The sequence below is a fragment of the Macrosteles quadrilineatus genome, unplaced genomic scaffold (assembly GCF_028750875.1).
Source record: "Macrosteles quadrilineatus isolate MER2022 unplaced genomic scaffold, UCM_ALF_1.0 Scaffold_4__1_contigs__length_99947679, whole genome shotgun sequence".
NCBI lineage: Eukaryota > Metazoa > Arthropoda > Insecta > Hemiptera > Cicadellidae > Macrosteles > Macrosteles quadrilineatus.
In genome coordinates, this window is record NW_026542597.1 from 93,744,118 (window position 1) to 93,764,800 (window position 20,683).

General features: G+C 34.3%; 1 protein-coding gene across 8 annotated transcripts in view; it reads left to right on the top strand.

Annotated features, from left to right (window-relative positions):
- Positions 1 to 20,683, top strand: part of LOC128993433 (monocarboxylate transporter 2-like) — a 534,836-nt gene that overhangs the window by 412,601 nt on the left and 101,552 nt on the right. Inside the window, exon 1 of one of the 8 annotated variants that reach the window (XM_054417329.1) lies at positions 5,937 to 6,014. The exons of 6 other annotated variants lie outside the window; for them this stretch is intronic. The gene's annotated coding sequence lies outside the window, so the exon portion shown is untranslated. Of the gene's footprint in view, positions 1 to 5,936; positions 6,015 to 8,009; positions 8,029 to 20,683 lie in introns of those variants that run through there. One more of the 8 variants, XM_054417330.1, reaches the window with a different exon arrangement.

Here is a 20,683-nt window from a genome sequence, read left to right on the forward strand (position 1 = left end):
CACCACCTCCACAGGCCAACACTATACTGTTCATGACTATGCGCCTATGTTATAACTATGTTCCTACTGCGCCAGAACCTATGGTAACCATGGTAACCACAGCACAATAATTCTTTTTGTCTATGATTAGACGAGCCGAAGCCTACACTATACTGTGTATGATAAAACCTGTCTCCTGATCCTCCTGTGTACTTGGCAATGGTTAAGGCCTGGCCCAGTCTCTGGTACACGAAGAGTCAGGACACAGATTTCTTCATAGAGACTACGAATATGATAACGTTTAGATGGATATAATGTTAAAAGTGATCCATGTCAAATGGTAGCTAGTTCGTTCATAAGAAAAATCAATAGCGTGTTCATCATACGCGAGCGTGGTGTGCGTTACTTTTGGTCTTCTTGAAGTCCCGAACAGCTAGTAACTAGACACTATAACTATAAAGTTCCACCACCATCCCAACATTTAGTTCTTTCACATCTGGGTTAAAACACGCACAGTTGCATAACCCCGGTAGGATAGAGGTGGCATGCAGTATTTTTTACTTTACCGGCTTTGAAGTATTCGGTGTAGATTCAAAACAGAATGTTGGCTTATGTGTTTTTTTTAGTTAAACATAGAATAATTATTAAATAACCTCAAACGTATTGTTTGGTTTTTACAACACGTACGTTGGGTAAATTCAAAACATTTACCGTGAGGAAATGAAAATGAAAAACGTTTATTTATCCCAAGAATATAAACTAAAACAGAGAGTAGCTATACAACTAACAGTACAATATTTCTAAAATAAAATAAAATTTGCCTTACTTATGGGATAGGCCTACATGGGCAGGTGCCTGTGCGTAGGCCTGGCTGTTATCAGTCTGGAACGCCCGTACCTATAACCAAAGATTCTGGTCATGAGCATAAGGAAAATGTTGAAGTCGAGCCAAATTTCTTCCCTAAAAAGGCGGGATTTCTGAAGTGTCCTCACTTTCTAAAACAACAATTGTTCATTCGCACTTGTTACATCTTCTTACCATCAATATTCCTTTTTACTGTATTGGGTAATCCACATTAAAACGTAAAATGTCAAAGGTTAGCTCAACCTATGTTTTACACAGCACGAGTTATATGCTAGAATCTAATCATTCAAGTAAATCAGATTGACGATTAATTATTCTGATTGTAATGAAGCAAAAACCCATTACAGGAATCAATTTAAAAAAAGAAGATGAAACGTTATTTGCCGTCGTAGAAGGTTACACATAAATACTATTGATAGTAAAGTGGAGTTTTTCCCTAGCAATGTAAAATGTATTTCTTTTTTATTCTACTGATGATTCCATGTAAGAGAAGCTCAGATAACAATATTATCAACCGGAGAGCGTATCAGTGGCAGTTGTTTCCATCTACTATAGACGTAGCGACATTCCAGGCAAATTATACGTCTGCAGCGAGAGAGCGAATTTGAAAACTTCCAACTGACGCAACTCTTGCAGAACTGTCCAGAGATTATAGCTCTGAAACCTTCTGAGCATTCTCACACTCTGGAGAATTTTGTGAGAAACAAAAAGTATGTAGGCGAGATTCTCGAGAATGTGTGTTAAAGTTTTAGGATTTTATCGTCTTTAAAAGTCAACCTTAATGTTTTCAGATTTATTGTGCTAACATTTTCTTGTTGCAATTATGTGTACAGTGCCTAACAGCGCAGCCTTGGACACGACAGAAACTGGGAATCGCTATAATGCATCTTTCCTGGCAAACTACACATATGAGCTCAGATTATATTTGTTTTTTGCTAGAATTGCGATGTACAGATTAAAATGGCCTTGGCTCTAAGCTGATCGTGCGTTACAGTTATCAACATTAGGCGGATAGCAGGGCAGTCCCTAGAGTATGAAGTTATATTGTGTGTTAAAAGTGGGTCTCTGGCAGTCCAAAAACAAACATTTCTCTGCAGGCTTGAATTCTGTACACAAGTCTTAATCTTAAATATAATTTAATGCGAACAATCATCGTAAAAATAATGTTATTTCTTTTTTTAGTAAGATGTTTACTTTTTAGTAAGATGTTAACTTCCAGAAGCTGTACACAAATATTTAGTTTTCCTTTTTTGTTGAAAGAATTTTTAAGTTTATACTAAGCTGTATGACGAAACAGTAGATAACAATGTCAGACGATGAGTTTTCACAATAAAGCTACAAAACACTCAACCATTTAACGTTGAAGCTAATAATTAGTTGATTATGTAAATTGTAGTTAAAGGGTTGATTTTTATATCATCACAAGTTTAGGTTGAGTTATTCAACATTCTATACATGTTCAATATACTCTCATTGAATTCATAACACAGCAATGAACTCAAAACATATACGATGTATATACGATCCATATAATTCGATGCATGCATACTTACACGATGGCCATCAGTGAATGTTGTCTCATAGATAAATTTATATAATAGAATAATGTGATTTTCCTGGAAGATATTGCATTTGACGTTCAATACAATTCATCGATAATAGATCACAGTCTGTGTTTGGTTGAACAGTCGCCAACTAGTGCATTATTAACACCACATATTTTACCACATTTCTGCTCCTATTCATTGAATGTCTAGGCGAAAAGATTGGATGTATTCACTTACTTTGAAAAGAAAATTATTTCTCCAAGATAATATGATAATATATGATACTTCGTTTCGTCTTCTAGTGTTAATTTAAGTCTGGCTACTGTCGGTTACAGCGTTACTAATTATTGTAGAAAAAGTTTCTGAACTGTCCGTTGTTAGAAAAAATTCTTACATTTTGCAAAATGAATTTTTGGGGCAATCATACTGAATCTAAACATTCTGACAAAACTTTAAAAAAGTAAGAATTAATTTCCTACTACTGGAACGTCAACCATGAATAACTATTATGTTAAATTCTGGCGTTGTAGATTACTATGCGTTTGGTCAACACAGTGACATCTTCAGGTCTGGTATGTTATTGACTTGAATATTAACATAAAACAGTCATTACATAACACACGAAAATACACTATCTACTAGATCGGTAATGTCGTCGCAGTGTCCACATCTCGCCTACTCACAGGATTAATTCTGGGCGACAACTTCAGGATGGAGCGTTGTCTCTTGTGTTAGGCCCAGCGCACACGGTGTGACTGTTTTACAACAACTGTTGCAAACCAGTTGCATCTAAAACCAGTTTGCAACTAAAACAAAACTTCTGTCCGCACACGGTATGACTGTTTTACAACTACAGTTGCGTCTATTGTGCAATCAGTGGAGTGTCAATTTAGTGCAGTTACGTTGTTTTAAAGCCAAGTGCGCTTTCTATGTCAGACTCAGACGAGGAAGACGTTATTAGCTATTATCAATACCAAAGACAGCGAAGGGTACTGAGAGAGCATTGGGTTCACCCTTATTTGAGGAAGAATGTTAGTCATAGGCTGTTTGTAGCAGCTAGAGCTAGTCGGATAGGAAATTATTAACACTAAAAACACTATACGGCCGTCAAAATACCACCAAAATACCACCAAACACCACAAAAACACCCCGTGGTTTCGTGCAACTGGTTGCTGCAACGTCGGGCCCACGGTTGCATGTGACTGGTTTCAAACTTTTTTTTTAAATCGCATACAACCGGTTGCGTCGTGTGCGCCTCCCCATTGCAATACATTGCCGAGGTCACAAAGCAGTTGCAAGCGCAACTGGTTTGCAACGGAAGTTGTAAAACAGTCACACCGTGTGCGCTGGGCCTTAAAGGAATCACTGATTTTGTGTAACCAAACATAAAGCTATTGTATCTAACAAGACCAAGATTCGGACAATTACTCTACTATAATAAACGTAGAAGTTTAAAATTTAAAGAAAAAAATACCAATCTGTTACAAACTTACATGTAAAGTAAGATAGAAAACAAAGCCACTGTAGAGCAGAAGATTTCCGCCACAGCAGCTGTTATGATAATGAAGTTCCTCAACTACAGTCTCACAAATGAAGACATCTCTCTTGACATGTTCAAGATAGTTTGCATGTGTCTCAACTGTCTTAGGTCGTGTTACGCAATTGGCTGACAACTGTAGAGGTTAACTGTCTTACCTGTTGCCTAGATAAAGATTTTTTCTTATGGTTGTGAGTTGTCCGACAATTTATTACAGAGGAAATATTTCATATTTCAATTCTTAACTTTTACAGTCAATGGTAAAAATTACTCGTTTATACTTACATAAACATTGTTTTGGCAGTTTGTTTATACCGTAGTAAAACAGCTGATTAAAAAGTTTTGTTCAAGTTTTAAGTTACATAAAATAAATATAATATTATTCAATATTTATTTCACTGCTAAATCAAAGTTTGCTAAAATTTAATTTCTTCAGTACTACGAGGATTAAGTTTAGGTGGGAGAAAGCATAGTAAAATAATCAGTACTAGTGTACATGTTGCTCGAATTCGAGCAATTGCAAAGTATTACAGGAGTTATTTCAAAACGAATAACAGTCATATTTACAATTAGTTTAAAAGAGTCAATTCAAAGATTACCGGTGTGTAACTCAGACCATGTTTATCTTAGTTTTTGATAAACCTAAAGCATTCTGGCCGGTTTTCTCCTTCTCAAAATGCCTCGCTGTACATGCAACACAGGTCATTGATAGAGGGCCAATTGAGAACGAAAAGTCGTTTGGGGGTAGTGTTAGGGCGCATTTGTAACCTAATAGTTGAGATTGTCCAGGGTCAGGTGCTGACTGTGATGAGTTAAGCCTATTACGCACCACTGTTCTGTAGCTGCGCTGTCTATGTTTCGTTGTCGTCGCGTCGGAGGCATTAAAAAAAAAAAAACAAATAAACAAATTATAGCTACACAAAACAACGATAAATGCACAAATGATACAATCATGCTAACACAATCCGTCATAGCGCCACAAAACAACGATAAATACACTAATTTAAGATACTACCATACTAACACGATCCGTCTTGGGGGTAATGTTTACACAAACTCAAATAGTAAATAAATGTACTCAATGTGTTTCATTGAATTGAAAAATAAATAACAGCAATTAAATTATACAGCTGATCAAAATGTAAACAATTATGTTCTCCATAAGGATAACATGGGAACTTTCAAAGCCACTGGGCAGAGCCCAAGGGACTTTTTCAAAAATGTAAGGCCAGTTTGCAAATCTACGCGACACGCTCTTTCCAATGAGACGTCAATGGATAAAATCGGTTATTAAGAAATGGTGGAGGAGTTCAACCGACAAAGTTTCATGTAGCGTATTAATTATATAGATTTGATCGGAACTATTTCCATGGGAAAATAGTAGACAGATTACTCGGTGTATGGACATCGAGTAATCTTCAGTGTAATCATAGATAAAGACATGTAATTATTGTTTTCCTTCGTCTATGGTGTAACCTTAGCTCAATAGTAACAGCTTACAACAATACAATTTACATAAGTCATATAATTTAATTCGCATACAATTATTAAATAATATTGACAATATGTGATGCAATACTAACTCTTATATTAATCGTGACATATTAAAAATTTATTTTAAACCAAATTATGTAATTACAATTAAAAGTAATTTTTTTACATACTGACTAAATTATATCACTGAGGGAGCACTAATTTTCGTAAGTCTTCCAATTAACTCGAACGCATTAATACGTTCTACAATTATACTTTCATATAGTAAAACTAAATATTTTGGTCTATGTGTAAACCAAAGGCCATGTTTGGGCGATCACAAAGGCAGTGGATCACAGCTGATCAGTACGTCACTCGCATGACTCGCTAGCCTGGCACTGGTTCGTTTCGTTCATTGTTGTCTTGTTCGCGTCGCTAAACGGTACGACGACGTACTTTCATGTTACGACATGTAACGTTCGTGCATAGTTTAGTGTCTACATAATGTAGTGAGTGTGTTTATTGTGTGAAGTTAGTGTTTTTGTGTCAAGTGTGGTTTTGTGATTGAGATTCATTCATCGCGATGTGAAGTGTGGTGCAATACTAAGAACAAGGTAAACATTCTTGTTGAAATTAATTTTTTATTTTAAATCGTAAATGTGACGCGATTAAAGATGAAAGATGAAAGCTGACAGATAAAATATTTTACTAAATGGCCTAATACTTTTAAACGATTAGATAAATATCTTAAATTTGTTGAGCAACTTTTCAGAGTCACTATGTTTTGACTATTAACTTGAAGTTTTGCTGTCAACTTAGTTAATGAGCATTAAGCAGTTTTTTGTTATAGGTTAACGTATGATGGTAGCAGTGCTAAGTTACTTTTCTCGTTTTGGGGATATTTTATAATTAATTCTTAATAATTTGTTGTTCAAGTTCAAGTAATTCAACCCAAAAATTAATTAAACCATTTATTTACGTTTAGAAGTCGACGGTAACTGTTTGTTTTATGTATATTGTATTTATGGCCTAAAAGTAGGTTTGGATTTGATTTGATTACGAGAAGTTGCTTTTAATTACCGAGACCCTTATGAAAATCAACCTCAAAATTTGACGATTGAACTTGTCATATTTTCTTTAATTTAAAACAGTGAAACTTATGATATACGACAGTCAAAAGTGATCGAAGTTTAATGCCTAATTTATTAAGACTATATTTCATATCTTACTTATACCCTTAATGACAGCTATTGAATAGCAGCTAAATACCTGGAAAATTGATTATTATTCAATCATCCAAGAATTATGTTGTGTTACAATATTCACCCAACAGGAAATACAGGAGGAATGTTAATTAATAAACTCTTAGAAAGAACATATTGGTAATTGGAATACTATGCAATCGTCATGGGTTATCTTGCAAGTTAACTAAAAAGAAAAATCATCACCACCAAGAAATATTACACATCCGTAGACTTGTATAAGTAGTCAGCTGATAGTTGCATTGTTGTTTCTCTGTCTCATTCTAGGTCGAAGGTTACTTTACTACAGCTGCGACGGCTCAATGTTACTGTCATGATTCAATGAACTACAATATTCGATCACTGCTAGCAATTGGTCTTTTTCTGTATGTCTATTCTTATTGAGCCTATTTGTAAATCTGTTAAATTATTATTATCTTACTATCAAAGTTTGTGTGTTTGTTTGTTTGAAGTTCAATCACGCATTAACTATTGGACGGATTGGGCTGAAATTTGGCATGATGATAGCTCACATTCCTGATTAACTTATAGGGATATTTTTATCTCAAAAATCCTTCGGGCTCCGCCCCAGTGGCTCTTTAGTTCCCAATGTTAACCTTAAGGGTATTCATATTTAAAGGGAATTAAATAATTTAGTCAGCTGTTTCAACTTAAAGAGTCGGTTCTATGTTGATATGACTAACAATGTGTTGGTAAACCAAAGTTTGCTTCGATTAACTTACCTCAGTACTTCGGGGATTTAGGTTTTAGTAGGAGAGAGCCAAGTAAAATGATCATTATTTGATCGGAGCTATTTTCCCCTACCTGTATCGTGTAATCTTTGTCTAATAACAACCGATGTTTTCCCTTTGTAGGTACTGTATATTGTAATTTGCTAGTATAATCTGGATGGCTTGTTATAAACACATGTTAGGCCTACTAGTCTTTTGTTTACTTTTACCTTGTTATTTTTTTCAACCAACATAGTTACTTAGCTTACTCATAAGGTAAATATTTAGGCCTAAATTTTCAAATGAGTTGTGTAGTAAAATGCGAATTTTCCTGAGGTAGTGGATGTCGTCGATCGAGTTTTAGGCCAGAAATAATACAGCATTTGAAGGAAATTGTCGAAGCCGTTTTCGAGATATTTGTGAATCATTTTGATATAAGCGAACAAAAAAGTCTTATGTAAAAAAATAATACCGTAAGAATAATTGTATTAACACCATAGTATTCTGAATTTTGTAAATATTTTAAAGCAAACATTGCTCATATAGAATATTATTTTTCATCATTATTTAACTTTTAGTCTATAAATAATGATTATTTATTTTTTGTTACAGGTATGATGGATGAAGTATCATCAGGTTTGAAATAAGGCTATAAGGTAAATACATTTGCATTAAAGAAATCTTGTTTGCACTGTAATTGTTTATAGTAGCCTATATTTATATACAGGGTGGCTGAAAAGTAATTTGCATCCCCACTTTACTTTTCAACCATTTGAGATATCTGAAATCGGTTTGCGGCAACCTTCTTAGATATGAGGGGCTACAATAATTATGGTCAATTTTGAAAATTTTGCCCTTAGGGGTAGCGGGGGTAGGGGGTAGCTCAAAATTTTCAAATAGCAACTATAGTCAAGTTGGGTATCATTTTGTAGGTCTTGACGAAACATAACAATTAACATAAAGAAAATAGAAATCGGACCATTGATAACAAAATGGCAGCTCAAAATTACTTTAAATAACCATTGTCTCAATAATTTTTAGCTGCCATTTTGTTATTAACGGCCCGATTTCAATTTTCTTTATGTTAATTGTTATGCTTCGTCAAGACCTACAAAATGATACCAAACTCGACTATAGTTGCTATTTGAAAATTTTGAGCTACCCCCTACCCCCGCTACCCCTAAGGGCAAAATTTTCAAAACTGACCATAATTATTGTGACCCTTCATTTCCAAAGAAGTTGCCGTAAACCGATTTCAAATATCGCAAATAGTTAAAAAGTTAAAGAGGGTGCAAGTTAATTTTTTTGCCACCCTCATGGTTATTTGGATTTGAAACGTTTTAGGGCGCCATTTTGTTATTAGTGAGCCGATTTTGGTTTTCTTTATGTCAATGTTCATGTTTCGTCAAGACCTGTAAAATGATACCAAACTCGACTATACTTGTCATTGGAAAATTTTGATTTACCCCCTACCCCCGCTACCCCTAACGGCAAAATTTTCAAAATTGACCATAATTATTGTAGCCCCTCATATCTAAGAAGGTTGCCGCAAACCGATTTTAAATATCTCAAATGGTTGAAAAGTTAAGTGGGGGTTTAAGTTCAGCCACCCTGTATATTATAACCGCATTTATAAATGTTTATTTCTAAAGATAAATATTGTGATTCACTGTGTTTTATATTTGGTGGGGTTTTATCATTAATATTATACATTTCCGTAATTTTTTTCATTTGAATAATTGTGGGTGACCATTGAAGCTAAGCTTCTATTAAAAATATTATTTAGCCTCGCTATAATTCCTATATAAATATAATTTCTCCGCTCACTTTTTTTCCACCAATCCCAGTTTTTATAAACAAAGTCGCATTCATTTACACGTCAGGTATACAAATATCAGTAATACAAAGATTCTCAGTTAACTATTGTTGGAACGCAAAGTAGGCTAACTGCAAATTGGTGTTGAAGTGCAATATCTTTACGATTAAGGTACATGGTATGGTGAAAAAAATCATGAATAATTGCTAATATTACCAAGATGGAATGCACCAGTCTCAAAGTATGTCCTTTGACTTCGGAAATATAAACAACTAAACTCACCTTTTTTGCTTTGTAAAACACAATCGGGTAATTAAGAATATGTCGCTTCGGCTCGTAGAGGATATGGTTATGGCAAAACAATGTTCCAGTTAAAAAATATTTTGGATCTACATGTTTTGAGGTTAGGCTTCATAGATTGGTACCACTTAAAGTACTCGCAAATTTTTGTTTACAGTGGTCTGGGTTCGTATCAATAGTTTTAGATTGGTTGTATTCAGTTTTGATTGATTGCTAAATTTGAATGGAGAAAAATATTTCGCATGACGGAATATTGTACTACAATTGTAGTAACAATCGTGTTTAATATAATTTAAGAACTATCTTAAGTGATGATTATTCTAGCCGATGGCTCTATGCTGCAGTTGGGTAAAATCAATAGGCTACCGTTTTATTATAGTTTGAATAATGATCAACTAGAAAATATGAACAATAGTAGGAGTAAAATAATGTTCTACAGTTACTATTCACGTGCTTAAATCATTTAGGAGAAAAATAGTACACCATTATTGTATGACTAGACACAAGTATATTTTATTGGAAAACCTTTCAATTAAAACAGACTCCTTCACCAATGCTGCTAGTCTAGACAACTCTCTGGCCTAGAACTAGCTACCGCAGTGTCGGCTTGTAAACAGTATACCGTTCTACTAGGTGATTTGTTTCGCGGACAGACGCAAGGTATGTGAGACGAGGGAACAGCGGACCTCTCGTAACCGGGATGAGGAATGGTGGAACTAAACCAGCTGTTTTGTAGTTGTGAGGTGAATTACAAGAGACTGCAGGCTGTAGACAACACTTGTTTTATTTCAACTATCTAGTGAACTTAAACTTTTAATAATTTCGGGTAGAGGTGGGGTACTAGTACGACTTTAAATGCTACATTACTTCTATAACTTTTTTACGGCTTTAAGTGTAGGTGATTTTTCAATATGAAGAGTAAATAAGAAATTTAGCCTAGTGTTTTAAAACTTTACTGTTTTCCTTTCCTTCATAAGTAAGCCTTCTCCAGCTGAACTCCGAACCAACGGATTGCTCTGTTTTCTTATTGTGCAAATGCATATGTTAATTACTGGGCTTGAACTCTTGTACCTGCAGAACAGACGCACTATAACCACCATCCATATGATTTTATTAAGACTAGTTCAAATACAACAGACGAAATATAATGCATTTACTATATAAATAATACAATTTGTTCTCACCTTCAGAGTGAGCTAAGTTTCATCTTTCTACATAGTGAAAAACATGTTAAACTTTATTTGACTGAATACAAACAATATATTTAGGGAATGAGACAAGGGCTTTGCAGGCTTAAAACCCAATTGATCTGCATGATGGACGACCATATGGGCGCGGTTCGATCAAAATGTAAATCCACCCGGAAACCAAGTCTGAGAGATGTGAGTATAAAACCAAAAAAAAAAACAACTCAACATCAGTTAGATGTCGATTGGCCACAGTTTCTTTCTAGTACTCAACATGCGGAGAACATACGCACATTAACCGTGGAATGGTTTTAAAAAGTTCTGTTTTCTTTGAAAATAATGCATAAATCTCGGGTTTCTATTAAACAACATCGTGTTAAATTACTTTACCCACAAGTTTGCGGTCAGTGTTGAGTACGCGTGTTACAATCGACGTGTTGAGTCCATTTATGCAATTTACGAGCCTTTTACTAGTCTTCCTTGAATATCGACGTAGGCATACTTATAGTGCAGACGTTAATCCACACCAGGGAGTATCGCATACACAGTGCATGACTATATACACAATTCTTACATGTGTACAAGAAATACTTTATTTTCGGTGCCAACGTAGACACCAACAAAACAACCGATTTTCTTCGTATCTTAACGAACATTTTACGTTGGCAGATAAATCACGTTAACTCACGTCATTTTGAACTCTATGGAAACCAAAAGTATAGCCATGGAAATTTTGTTATGACATTTTTGTCACTGAAATAGTATCATCAGCTATAAAGATCTCTGTTTTGAAGCCTGTTATAGTCTACTTATAGACCGTGCCATCTTCCATCGACATGGTAGACTAAAGTTCATCGCGAATTCTTTTGACGCCGCGGCAGAAAGTTCCGAATACTGGTACACACGCGATTATTACGAGCCAGTGAAAGGTCTGGGCATGAGGTCATCCGTTGTGGAGGTCAAAGGTCAAATGGCACTTCGTATCTCAAGAGACCTCCCTGATAAAATAGCACCCCATAAAACAGCGCCAACAACCTGGGAAAACGAGAAAGGTGAACAAGAGATATTTAAGAATTAATTTTAAACCATCATGTATAATTTGGTTGTAAATGGAGGAAATACAAGTAGTTTAACTGAATTGTAGCTCCGCTGTGGTTTGGACTTTCTCTAGTATGTGTTCAAGTTGAATGGAGCTTTTATCAGTTATATTCGTAAAGAGTTCATCAATTTTAATAAATAATACTTACTAGATGAATAAATATTTTTTGTATATTTTAAAATATTTAAAGTTATGTTGAAATACAAAAATACATTTTAGTATGAGGATTTTACCAAGCAAAACACAACGGCGAAACCCCGACTCTAATAGCATGTTTCGTTCCGAAGTTAGAACTTTTGAAAATCTAAATTAAATTCAATGACATTCCATGGTAGAGATAAATTTAAATACTCAAGGACTATTTCGCGAATGAATGGCGTACGGCGATAAGGGTCATTCAAAGCGATAAGATAACCAAGCACCTCATTCATTCGTTCTCTTTAAATTTTTAAATACCTACCTCACTTATTGTTACAATGTTATCAATTTTCGATATGCTACCATTTTTGACTCGGTTGTCCGTTTTAGGTCGGGTTTGTGGCATTGTAATTGCCTAATAAAGATCTTAAATTTGATGAGTATGTCAGCCTTTGCTTACCTCGTAGATATTCTTCTGATACCTGAGAACCAGAAGAAATTATTTTTTCAACTAAATCATCATTGAATAATATTTTAAAATAATTTTGTATATGCAGTGAACCCATACGTGTCTACTCATGCTGCTCCGCAGCAGCATTGGGATAAATACTATCCAAGAAATAATAAAATTTATTATTTTTGATTGAGTAGGCCTAATGCACAATCTTGAAATTAACTGATTCAACCGATCAATAGCTTAAATAAAAGCCATTAATTTACTGATTATTTTGAGTCTAAAAAAAAACAAAAAAAAAACATAAACAATAAAGGAGCTATTGATTTTTTATCATAGAAAAACCTTATAAAAATAATTTTTGGTTGGTTGTTCGCCTTGCGTTTGCTTGAAACTGTTTGATTTTAATAACTAATAGCTTAAATGAAAGCCGAATTTCACTGAAGGTTCTTAGACCAAAATATATAGGATTATATAGTTATAAGTGGTGAAATAAATATTAAATAGAAGTAAGAATTTGAAATAACTCAAACTCATGTTTTTGGTCGATTGATGCATTAGACAAGTATATGCCTAGGCTTCACGTGAAATCTGTGCGCGAAAATCAGTCGGATAGAAGAGTAAAACGAACTCGGAAAAGAAAAACCAAATTTTGTAATATAGGCTATAAGATTTAGGCACACAGACATAGAAAATATTCATCTTCTGTTAGTATTGCCTGAGTGACCGACAGTATGAATGTGTTTCTATTCAACTTTAGAAGAACGATTTCATAACTAATAGCATTCAGTAGTGTGCATATCTAACCCTCGTATTCATAATATACTTATTATTGAAGCACGAATTGTATGCGACATTCCTATTTGTGTCTTACTTTCTGTGAAAATTTATAAATAATCAAATATCCAACCAAATTTCTTGACGCTAACGAGTTTAATAATTAAAGGAATTGTTAAACATAATAAAGAATTAAGTCCAAACAAAACCATTCAAAGTCAATTTGGTGTTTTCATTACTTGAGTGAAACAATCTGGCAGCTCTTTTGACCCAAACTGTTGTCTATAATATCAATTATTTACTGTAAATTATTGTTTATTAGCTCTCAAACTGTTTAAGTAAAACCATGCAAACATACTTCACACCAAAACAAAGAGCTATTGAAGGCTGATGGTCGTTTAGAGGACACATGGGTGTTGGTAAAACACGAGAATTTACGCGGCCTATTTTCAGCGTAGACGTTTATAGCTTTCAATATCCCATATTTTCACTAAAATCTGTTTATAACGCGGGTAATATCGGCGATCGTTATTTTGGATTTCAAAAGCTCTGGAATTTGGCCTTCCTCCGCTATTTTGTAAAACTAACTGATCGAAACACCAAACACATCAACACTACACGTGTCTACTTATCCATTTTACATGTCAAGTCTTATTTGTTTTTAAGGTTTATTATAGAATTTTTCAACTTAATAATCGTTTTATTGTTTTAAATATTGGCACCAATAAGAAATGAGGTCTACAATTGTTTATCTATATGTTTAAGCAATCTTTAAATCTATTGCTATTTAAATTGGGAATAAATATGTCTTATTTATGGAAATATTTTAGTAAAAAATTAATCAGACAAGTGGAAATTCGCTTAGTCTGCAGGTTTACTGTGGTGGGGGTATTTTTTCATTAGATCTGCCAATCACATTTAGGGACGTTGTAAGATCATCATACATTTATTTAAATCCTATACATAACATATGATAGGCCCAGCTAAACGATGAGAAATCTTTAACAATGATCCTGAAAATGAACATTGGTTTAGCAGGTATAGGGTTATGTTTAACTATTTAATTGTATTTTCAAATAAAATAACTACATAAATAAGAAATTTCGACCAAGAGAACACCAAATCTAATTTACTTCTCTATATTCATGGTTTCATAGAAGTTCAGCTGACTGCATCGCTAAGAATGCCAGAGAGCTACTCCGTTATTTCAGAGGTCTTGGAGTCGACGCTAGATTTTCGCACCGACAGCTGTTCATGACAGGGTAAATAATGTTCAAGAGCGAAAATTACTTTGACAATGTAATAATAAAAAGAAAACTATGTTAATAAAAACAAACATGTATTAAAGTAAGTAAAGTGGAGTACTTATGAGACAATGATGCTTACAACCTTAGTTCATAAAAAAAAGAAATTATTATTTTATCTCAAAGCTACTTCAAGACACTTGTGCTTGACGCGTCAAATCCGTCGTTAAAGTAACAAGCGGCAATTCAGCGTCTGATATAATTAGTATCTTTGAATGCCAAACTAAGTAACGTCTAAAAATAGTCACTTACACAATGTTATAACTGTTTAACAAAATCCTGTAGTAACGTATGAGTGGTTGGTGTAAGAAAGCTGTCAAAATTTAACGACATATCCAATACATTTCGATTCAACTTGTTTATTTTACTTTTCATTTGTAGTATCAAACAATATTGTTAACTAGTAGGATAAACTGTTGTGTGTGTTGATAAACGTATGAGCTATAAACGTTTGTTATTACGTTTACTAGACATTGTGTTAAAAACCCTGACTAAAAATTAAAAAAAAAATTTAACAACCAGCAACCGGCCGAATTCCACTGTTTCGAATAATTACAAGATTCTACGGAGTACAAATTTAAAACTAATGCGTTAACCTCACAGTTTTAACGCTAATACATAAGAACAGGCACACGAAAGCTCTTCAACTCTCAGACAAACTGTTCATATGGGAAATTGTTCATATGTCATATGATACCATTTCTAATTAGCCTTTTGCCAAGTGAGAGGTGCGCAGGGCCAAAGGTCACTTTGTGGTCGTGATGATTAGATATCCGTGACTCCTTATCTTCGGACACCTGACTGATAAGATGATATCTGATAGTGTGACATTTACTGACGGAGAATGGAAGGTGATACCTTTGTTGTGAATATACTCAGCTAGTGCGATGTACGGCGATAGATCATCAGATAGTATGCGGCATTGTGATACAGAAATCGTGTGGTGCCGTTTAATCATAGATATTCATGATTGCATTTGGCTTTTAGTGATTAAACCTCGTCAATGTATTAATATAATTTAACTGCTGTACGTCATCGTTGATTGGTGAAGGTTTAACCTAGTTTTTGTGTTTACTTAAACCTCAGGGGCTTAAGAAATAAATTAAAATTACTATTGATATTACATTATGTGTGACCGGTTGTGAGTCGTCCAAACGTAAATATAACTTGTGTTATGCGACATTGTGATGCTGTAAACATCACTAAAATCATGCGGCGTCTTCTTGTGATGAAATTACCATACCGAATTATGTATTGTTAAACACTTGGTGTATATCTGCCGAGTTTTGTTGGGTGGTTTTAAATAAATCAACAAGAGCGATTCAATTAGCTCCTACATCTATATTGTAACTATCAGCTAACATCGGTTAACTATTAACTAAGATGGGTTGGGTTGGATAAAGATTTCCTAGCGATGCATAGAATGTACCTTGCAGATTGTATGATTCGATTACTGTTGTATATTGTTATTGCTATTCTCGATGCGCAGTAACCATTTGTTGAGGTACAAGCATCCAATCAACATGCAAATGTAGACTCTAGCCCCGACCTTCCTTGAGCATGGGTCTGCGGCATGGTTGGGTGGTCAGTTATGCAGTTGTTGAGTGTAATAAAGGGTTATTTCAATCACGACCAAAGGCTTAAGTTAGGTATATAAATAGGGTATTGTAAAAGTAAGAATTTAAGGTGGGCATTTCTCACTGCGAAATTGTGAATACCGTGCGAGTGTTTCAGTGCCTGCGAGTTTCAGGGTACAGCCGGGATTCGGTAGGTAGGAAACCCCTTATTTACATATATACATGAAATATATATTCAAATTAATTTTACAAATTTAAAGGCAGTATAATTCATACAAGTTTACTATTTTCATTTCTATTGTACCAAGTAATATAATTGAGATTCATTGGGGGGTTTAGGGGTTTTTTTAGTTACCAATCATAGTTAGTCAAATCAAAATACATTCACTGTAATTCTCATGAGGTTGAAACATTATTTGCGTTGACTCAATTATGGACTCACGATTTTATAGTTCAATCAAATTTTTTTCGTCAAATAATAGCTATTACATAAACTTGAGGGAAATCATATGAATTATTGTAATATGGAAATACATAATTGAATCCTTAAAAATAACTTTAAACAATACTGATACAAATTGTTGTCCCTTCACTCTTCAAATGTAGCAATATATAGTCTACTGATATGACCTGATTTCCGATATTTTTATTCATATAATTTCACGTACAAACACTATTTTTTACATCCGTAAACATTATGAAATAAACTTAAAACTATTTATTGCGTAAAAGTATAAATTACTGTGATAATTTATTTAATTGAATATAACACATTGTTTGAGGATTTTTGGTATCGTCACTTTCATAGTTTAAATCTTATATCAGTATAAAATTTAAACGTTCGACAGAAGCATTTGACCTCAAACTCCGGTTGTCATAAACATAGCTGGAGCGGGTCTGGTGCAGACACTCCGATGCTAATGTAAAATGCCACATTGGTTTTTATATTGGCCAGTGTGGCCATTGGCCCATAGAACATTGGCTCACAGAGCATTGGTTCATAGAGTACTGGCCTCTGCTTGTCGATAGGGGCCTACTAGATACTTACAATTAATTATGCTTCTAACAAACACTTGACTGTTTGTGTAGAGATTTCGAAAACACGGACAAACCTACAATGAACAGGTAAATAGAAACGGAAACTATGAAGTTTGTTTTTCATGGTTAGATTTTCAACCAAGCGAATTTTTTATCAAAATAAATTAACAGCTGATCTACAAGATGTAGCCAATTCAAGCCACGTGCCCGAAAGTAGGTGTTTGCTTGCCTACAACAGCTTAATACGCCCTCCGCCGTATTAAGCTGTTGTATTACAATATGCTTTGAAAACACGTTGTATTTTGATGGTTTAAATTTTAACTTCTACACTCTTATTGCGCTTTCTTTCACAGATTGTGAAATGAATTTTGCAATAAATATTAAATTAAATAATTTAACAACCATGCCCCAAGTACCAAAAACTCCTTTCTTTGCCAAAAGCCGGTGCACCTGTACCAGAAACACACACAATTAGCCCGAGTGGCCAGTGTTGCCGAGGATCGTTTACCAAACTGGTTTATATGCGGCGAGATTTAATGAACAAACCTGGTCAGCCGAGCAACACTCAGTTCCGAGTATCTCCCCCCCCTTCACCGCTCAGTACCGTAACACCTTGGATAAATAATGGGTAGTTTCGTCCTTGTGTAGGTTATGCGGGCGTTACACCAACATGTAATCATCGTGTACCAAAGTACGAACCATGCACTTCCAAAGTTGTAATCCGTGTTTTTCCCACACTAGTGGCATTTTCAATACAAGAGTAGCAAACGCTTTTTCCAAACTCTTCGAAATTGGAAAAAGAATAGAATTTCCTGTAATCCAGCTACGCGGGGATCACGAATTGTGGATTATTGGAATGAACTGTGGATGCGATACTCCCTGGTTTGGATACCATAATCCGTCATTTACTTTGATTAGTTACATTAGGTATATGCAAGAAGGGATTTAAAACCAACAAAGGATGCATTCGGCACCTTATTGTCTCAGAAGAGATTTCGTAGATATGATTGCAAACGAACAATACATTAAGATTAAACTGCTTAGCGAGTAAGACAAGGTTCTTAGATGTGTTTAACCAGGTTTATTTGGAATCAACCTTTCATAATTTAAGTAAGTTTAATTTATTACAGTGAAAATAGGATAATGTGAATAGATTGGTAAATACTCCTGTTAGTGGTCTAATGTTATTTTATCTAATCATTGCATACCCAGGCAAAATAATAAGCTGAAATACTCGCTGTGGTACTTATAGTATATCACAGTTATTGACTATTCAGTTAACTGTTTCTATTACCTATTTACAGAAGATTTAAAACAAGTTGGTCGGTTTTCAAAACAACTGTAATTCTTCCATATAAAATATACCCTCTGAAACTAATTAAATATGTTGAGACACATTTCGCATCTACATTTTTTCTCAAAATACAATAATATTACTATTGTATAATGGTTAATGTATAATGGAGAGTACTTTTTTTACTATTAAGTTTTCTGAGCACTCGCCATAGCTTTACAGCACAAACAAACATTGAGATTTTAATGTAAACCCGTCACAATGAATAAATCATCAGCAAATCCGTCACTCTCTGAGGGACACGAACACTGGTTGGATTAATACATTTTGTAGACCTGTGTGATATTCAGTCAAATACAATCACTTTTGTCAACATAAAAAAATTAAATAAAAAGCAAATTTGTAGATTTTTACGTTTAGCTTCTTGTGCAAATTATAATCATAAGTCTAGAATTCTGTAAAGTTCTTTTCACGGTTTTATAGTCTAAGGTAGAACATGAAAACTATTAACAATCAAGTACTGTAAGGTAGTTTAAAACTCGTTGAACTGTTTTTCCATTTGTTTTACCTATGACAGTTTTTTAAAGTAGCCGTTTCAGCTCACTTGAATTAAAAAGTTTCACATAACAGCATTGTTTACTTGCATAACAGCATAGTTTTACTCATAACAACACGGGTAACGGACCAATGAGGATCAAGGTGGGAGTTAATAAGTGAAATTACAAAGATTCGAACTTCAACTAATCAGCTGTTCACGCACATTTAATAGTTGAGAACCGTGCATTTTTCAAGACTATGTATTCACAAAAACTGTAGCTTACTTCCTATGTGTTTTAATGCATGATCAAAGATGCTTTGAGTTCATAGGATATATATATGCATTTCCTATAAAATAGGTTAAAGAGTCGTAGGCATTTCAACCGAGGCATCCTACATTGGAATATATAGTTTTCAACCAGAAGTTTCATCCGCAGATTTGCCAATAGCCCCCAGTGAAGTAGCATCCCTCAATTATTTCCAGGGTATTAGGAAGACCTGAAATTATCCCTGGCTGGGTCAAAGCTGTAAAATAAACATTACCATTATCTACACGCACCGCTGTTAACCCTCCCTGGGTTCTTCTTTATTGAATAATCATAATTATGACCTCTAAATGTTTGATAATAGGGGTTTCAATCGTCAGACCCAATTCCGGAGAGTAAAATAAAAATTTATTACACCTTACAATTGCCATAACACTGAAATAGTACTCGTGCAAAACTTAAATCAATGACTTAAATTCTTTCAAAAGGTTTTGTATTTTACAAAAATTTATATGCACTACTATAATCTTGCTGATGTAAGCCGTTTTTGGTTACGCTTCCTTTTTTTTGCACTAAATCAGGGTTAGAGGTATCCCCTAGCACATTTTTTTACCTACAACTTCCTGAAACTAATTTGTAAACTTGGAAATCTTACAATAAAAGTCATTAAAAATTTGAACAAGTAAAAAAGTTAACTAAATGTATACTATTCCGGAATGAGCCTGAACTGAACTCTATATTATTCTATATTATTACTCTAAAAGTGCAGGGAAAAAATTAGGGGTTGCCAATACTTGGACAGTTTCTGAGCAAACTAACGATATCAAAATGCTTAGCCTACCTTAGTTTTAGAAAATACTGCACACTTTTCTAGATTTTACGACCTAACTGAATAATTTTTACATATTTTATAACTATCAATGTTTTTGTAATATTGGTTTGCCACATTTGTACCAGTTGCATTACAACCACGCCAGTACAGTAATTTGCAACATCACTAGGAGGCCACGAACAGTTATTTAGCACCCAGTGGCGGTGATTTAACACCTTTAAACAGCTCATTAAAGTCGCCGGGTCAAAGGTTAGCCTTTCCACGACACCTGACTAATAGCCTTTCAACCGGACACTAACTCATTCTACTGCTTGTGCATTATAAGACTACAATTCATATGTGTCACTCCTTTACGCGGTAAAACGAGTATATAGAAACGGGAAAAGTATGCATGGTCATTTTGGCATAGCCTAATACTTTATAACTCTTACTATCTTTTATTTCTTATTATTCATGTTACTAGTGCTCTTCTAAGCCTCGTTTTGATGCTGCTGTGTGGTTTTAAATTTTTTAGAGTTTTCGGTGCTAACCAAGTGATTTTCTTAACCCGTTACAGCCAAAACATTGAGGTCAAATTGGATACAAAATGTAACAATGAAAAGTTTTAACTTTGGGGATACCTTTCTTTGTTACTTTACAGTTATGGGAAAGAATTGAAAACACAGTAAGACATAAGAAATTTGAAATTATCG